Source organism: Scyliorhinus canicula, chromosome 14, assembly GCF_902713615.1.
Source record: "Scyliorhinus canicula chromosome 14, sScyCan1.1, whole genome shotgun sequence".
In the NCBI taxonomy this organism is placed as follows: Eukaryota; Metazoa; Chordata; class Chondrichthyes; order Carcharhiniformes; family Scyliorhinidae; genus Scyliorhinus; species Scyliorhinus canicula.
In genome coordinates this window covers 44,345,306-44,351,146 of record NC_052159.1, presented here as the reverse complement: position 1 = coordinate 44,351,146, position 5,841 = coordinate 44,345,306, and the positions used below count along the sequence as shown (strand labels likewise).

Below are 5,841 nucleotides of genomic sequence, written 5' to 3'. Positions count from 1 at the left end.
TCCACTGAAAAGCTGCATTAGCAGACGGTAAACCGAAGGATAACCTGGTATATTGCAAAAGTCCCTTGTGTGTGTTGATAGTTGCATGTTTCCTGGAGTTCTCATTCAGTTCAAGTTGCAAATACACTTCACTTACGTCAAGCTTTGTATACGCGATGCCCCGCCAACTTTACATAGAGGTCTTCTATCTGAGGGATTGGATACTTGTCAAGTTGGGCCGCTTGGTTTATGGTGAATTTGTAATAACCACAGAACAGTCAAGTTTTAAGACAGGGACGATAAGGGTCGTACATTCAGAGAATTATATGGGTTTTATGATCCCTAATTCTTCCAAGCGTGTCTTTATTCCACATATTCAGTCAAGCCCATTTTGTAACACATCTTTGTATTTGTGCATCTGAAATCCTAAACATTTCTAGCCAGTTTAGCTTTATCCGACATAGTCATTTCCCTGTATATATCACCAACTTAGCAGTCATGCTGCTGAGGCTCAGGGGTTGGACTTTATCTCAAAGATAATTGCAACTTTGTTTATCCACCATCATGGCTGACGCCCCTATGTCGACCTCCATGCTCAATGGTAGCCCCTTGACAATAAGGACTATTTCTATGGGAGCAGTCTTGCCTACTTTAACCATGTTTAACTTGTAAATCTCAAATTTTTCTTTAGGATTTTGCTCTACTTTATGCACTGAAGTTGTGGTGTTTTTTAAAAATTGGGTGTGCCCCTTCTGGGGAAACTCTCATTCTCCCTGATGCTCTGCAGAAATGTTGAGCTTGAGTTCAAATAGCTGAAGACATGGTCACTCATGTTATGAGAGGTAGACTCAAAGGAAGGTGAAGGAACCCTTAGGGAGCAGTGACCACAATATGATAGAATTTACCCTGCAGTTTGAGAGGGAGAAGCTGCAATCAGATGACGGTACTACAATTAAATAAGGGTAACTACAAAGACATGAGGGAGGAGCTGGCCAGAGTTGATTGGAAAAGGAGCCGAGCAGGGAAGACAGTGGAACAGCAATGGCAGGAATATTTGGGGTTATTCGGGAGGCACAACAGAAATTCATTCCAAGGAGGGGGAAACATGCTAAAGGGAAGATGAGGCATCCATGTCTGATAAGGGAAGTCAAGGACAGCATAAAAGCAAAAGAAAAAGCGTACAAAATGGAGAGGATTAGTGGGAAGCCACAGGATTGGGAAGCCTTTAAAAGGAAGCAGAGGGCAACTAAAAAAGCATAAGGGGGGAGAAGATGAAATATTGAGTGCAAGCTAGCTAGTAATATTAAAGAAGATAGGAAGAGTTTTTTACAATATATAAAAGGTAAGAGAGAGGCAAAAATAGACATTGGGCCACTGGAAAATGAGGCTGGAGAAATAATAATGGGAAACAAAGAAATGGCAAAGGAACAGAATAGTTATTTTGTATCAGTCCTCACGGTGGAAGACACCAGTGGGATACCAGAACTTCTGGAGAATCAAGGGGCAGAGGTGGATATGGTGGCCATCACAAAGGAGAAGTTTCTGGGGAAACTGAAAGGATAAATCACCTGGACCGGTTGGACTACACCCCAGGGTTCTAAAGGAATAGCTGAGGAGATTGTGGAGGCAATGGTGGTGATCTTTCAGGAATCACTGGAGGCAGGGAGGGTCCCGGTGGACTGGAAAATGGCTAATGTAAGGGCAGCACGGTGGCACAGTGGTTAGCATTGCTGCCTCACTGCACTGAGATCCCAGATTCAATCCTGGCTCTGGGTCACTGTCTGTGTGGAGTTTGGACATTCTCCCTGTGTTTACGTGGGTTTCACCCCCACAACCCAAAGATGTGCAGGGTAGGTGGATTGGCCACGCTAAATTGCCCCTTAATTGGAAAAAATGAATTGGGTGATCTAAATTTTAAAAAAAGAATTTTTTGAGGAGGTATCAAGGAAGTTAGGCAAAGGAGAACCAGTGGACGTGATCTATTCGGATTTCCAGAAGGCCTTTGACAAGGTGCCATACAGGAGGCTGTTAAATAAGTTAAGAGCCCATGGTGTCAAGGGTAAGATACCGGCATAGGTAGAGGATTGGTTGACTAACAGAAGGTAGAGAGTGGGAATAAAGATGTCTTTTTCAGGATGGCAGCCGGTGACTGGTGGTGTGCCTCAGGGGTTAGTGTTGGGACCACAACTTTTCAGAATATAATAATAATAATAGCTTATTGTCACAAGCAGGCTTCAATGAAGTTACTGTGAAAAGCCCCTAGTCTCCACATTCTTCCACCTGTTCAGAGAGGATGGTATGGGAATTGAACCCGAGCTGCTGCCTTGTTCTGCATTACAAGCCAGCTATTTAGCCCATTGTGCTAAACCAGCCCCTAACATTAATAATCTGGAAGAAGGAATTGAGGGCACTTTTGCTAAGTTTGAAGATGATACAAGGATCAGTAGAGGGACAGGTAGTATTGAGGAAGCATGGGGCTGCAGAAGACTTGGACAGGTTACGAGAGTGGACAAAGAAGTGGCAGATGGAATACAATGTGGAAAAGTTTGAGGTTATGCACTTTGGTATGAAGAATGGAGGCATAGACTATTTTCTAAATGGAGAAATGCTTATGAAATCAGAAGCCAAAGGGACTTGGGAGTCCTTGCTCATGATTCTCTTAAGGTTAACGTGCAAGTTCAGTCAGCAGTTAGGAAAGCAAATGTAATATTAGCATTCAAGTCAGGAGAACTAGAATACAAGACCAGGGATGTACTTCTGAGGCTGTATAAGGCTCTGGTCAGACCCCATTTGGAGTATTGTGAGCAGTTTTAGGCCCCGTATCTAAGGAAGGATGTGCTGGCCTTGGAAAGGGAACAGAGGAGGTTCAAGAATGATCCCTGGTTGAAGAGCTTGTCATATGAAGAACGGTTGAGGATTCTGGGTCTGTATTATTGGACTTTAGAAGGATGAGGGGGGATCTTATTGAAACTTACAGGATACTGCGAGGCCTGGATTGAGTGGACGTGGAGAGGATATTTCCATTAGTAAGAAAAACTAGAACACTAGTGCACAGCCTCAGACTGAAGGGATGATCCTTTAAAACAGAGATGAGGAGGAATTTCTTCAGCCAGAGAGTGGTGAATCTGTGGAACTCTTTGCTGCAGAGCGCTGGAGGCCAAATCACTGAGTGTCTTTAAGACAGAGGTAGGCAGGTTCTTGATTAATAAGGGGATCAGGGGTTACGGGGAGAAGGCAGGAGAATGGGGATGAGAAAAATATCAGCCATGATTGAATGGCGGAGCAGACTCGATGGGCCAAGCAGCCTAATTCTGCTCCAATGTCTTATGGTCTTATGATGTGGAGATGCTGGCGTTGGACTGGGGTGAGCACAGTAAGATGTCTTACAACACCAGGTTAAAGTCCAACAGGTTTGTTTCAAATCACTAGCTTTCGGAGTACTGCTCCTTCCTCAAGTGAATGCCTGAGGTAGGAGCAGTGCTCCGAAAGCTAGTGATTTGAAACAAACCTATTGGACTTTAACCTGGTGTTGTAAGACTACTTATTATGGTCTTATGGTTATAAATGTGGGTTATTGTAGTTATGCATAATATCTCTTTAAGAACCAAGTCACGTGACATGCGTGACGTCTTCAGCTAATTTGCGGGCTTTTGCTCTTAGCCTTTGTATAGTGAAGACCTATTTAATAAACCTCTGTTTAATGTTGCCTTCAACCCACGTGCACAGCAATCGATACAACAGCTCAAGACACATGTTGTGCTGGGCAGCATGGTGGTGCAGTGGTTAGCACTGCTGCCTCACAGCGCTGAGGACTTGGATTCGATCGTGGCCCCGAGTCACTGTCTGTGTGGAGTTTGCACATTCTCCGCATGTCTGCGTGGGTCTCACCCCCCACAACCCAAAGATGTGTAGGGTAGGTGGATTGGCGACGCTAAATTGTCCCTTAATTGGAAAAAAAGACACCATGTTGTGTCCTGAGATTTCTGCATGAACCGGAAATTGCAAACAACAGGTTTGTGTTGCAGAGTGCAGCAAAGGACAGAAGTATTTTATTTTAATCAGAGAATTACTTAAGAGGCATTTATTTGTTCGAGGGATTACTGAAAAGCTAATTTGTCACAGAGGCACCTTAATTTATACTTAATAAAGAAGGAAGTTAGTGCCCAACATAATATACTAGTCATTTCTGATAATAAGTAGATTTGCTGGGCAGACATTTCCAATTATCTTTTGAATGAGGTATTGAAACAGATCAGAATGATTCTACATGGAAAACAATTCCAGTTATGATTATGTGTTTATACTTGTTGCCATTTACAGATCTGCGTGATAAGTTGCACTGCACTATCTCAAAAGGAGAATCTACTCCAATGCTGGGCACTGAGGACTTGAACAATTTCAGTGAGCTTTAGAACCATAAAGGAAATCATGCGATAAATTAAACTTATCAATGCTTAAATCACAGATCTGTGGTTGTGATAGGTTGTCCTTTGCCTTTACTCATGCTTAATTCACAGATGCGTGTTTGAGGTAAGTTACCGTTTGCATCTTCTGCACCTCAAACCCAAGTAAAATGTTCATCTGTCAGACAACATTTCTAACCGACCTTCAGTGCAGCTTTACTTTTATATTGTATATGTAAAGTCCTGGAGTTTGCACATTCTCCCCGTGTCTGCATGGGACACCTCCCAACAAACTAAAGATGTGCAGGATAGGTAGATCGGCCACTCTAAAATGCCCCTTAATTGCAAAAAAGAATTGGGTGCTTGAAATTTATTTTTAAAAAAGTATATGTAAAGTCTCAGGCAAGCGACCACACGGAAGCGATGACCAATTTATTATACCTAGTATATTACATCTCCTCGTCCCCAAAGGGTCTCCCGTACCCGGCTCACACTTGGGCTGGGGTTTTTATGTCCCAGAGGGCCCTGGCTTAACAGGGTGGCTCCGCCCCCTTCATCTGGACTCTGAGGTTGCAGATCCCTGGGTCTCCTGTCGGGTTGTAACAGTGTAGTAGCAGAAATCACAAAACGCACACTCACAAAATATTTTTAACTCTTTAATCCTTTTCTAAAAATGTATTCATTCTCAGGGTATCCCAGGATGATGACTGTCGGACACCTTGATTTGTGTGTCCTGAGGGTTAATCCTAGAGCCACGGGTCCTTGAGCAGGGAGGTCAAGAGCTGCCTTGAGGGATGGAGGTTCTTGAGACAGGGTTCTGCTCTCGCTCCTTCAGCAACACAATCGAAGATTAACTGCATAAACTCTGCCCTTGAAAAGCAAAGAAAGCTCACCATGCATAAACAATATGACATAGAATTTGCACATCAGCCTGCAAATGGAAGTTTATCTTCCATTAAACATAGCTGTGGTGGCTCGTGACAATGCACTGGAGACTTCCAGTAACAGCAAAGGGGTTTTATTATCGTTAGCCAAACGTAAGTATATACAGGCTCAGAATATTACATTTTAGGTCCTGACTCTCCGGCTCCTACTCTGCTCAGGCCGCTGCTCCCAGTGCCCCGCGTTTACTTGCTATTGGTCGGGGTCCATGTGCTCCCATGTGATTACCCCCAAGCTGGTCACATGGGCTGCCAGGGCCACCCCTTAAAGGGGCCATGCTACCATAACAGCCTCACATATATATTCAATGCAAAATGATTGTAAATGCGTTGAAATGAAATATAGTCTTAGGTAGTTAGGAGGGGACCTGAATGTAATTGATTGGAAGATACAGGATACACCTATCTTAATGATTAATTCCTGTTATTAGATGTGAGTGGCATAGTGGCACAATGGTTAGCACAGCTGCCTCACAGCGCTAGGGACCCGGGTTTGATTCCAACCTCAGGTGACTGAG

The 5,841-nt window shown here is 43.7% G+C and overlaps 1 long non-coding RNA gene across 1 annotated transcript; it reads right to left on the bottom strand.

Moving 5' to 3' along the window:
* Nucleotides 1-5,044: 5,044 nt before the first annotated feature.
* On the bottom strand, nt 5,045-5,532 carry LOC119977064. The gene is made up of 2 exons (XR_005463108.1): nt 5,448-5,532; nt 5,045-5,252 (listed from the first exon to the last, which is right to left on the bottom strand). It is a non-coding gene; the product is annotated as an uncharacterized LOC119977064 (long non-coding RNA).
* Nucleotides 5,533-5,841: the final 309 nt, after the last annotated feature.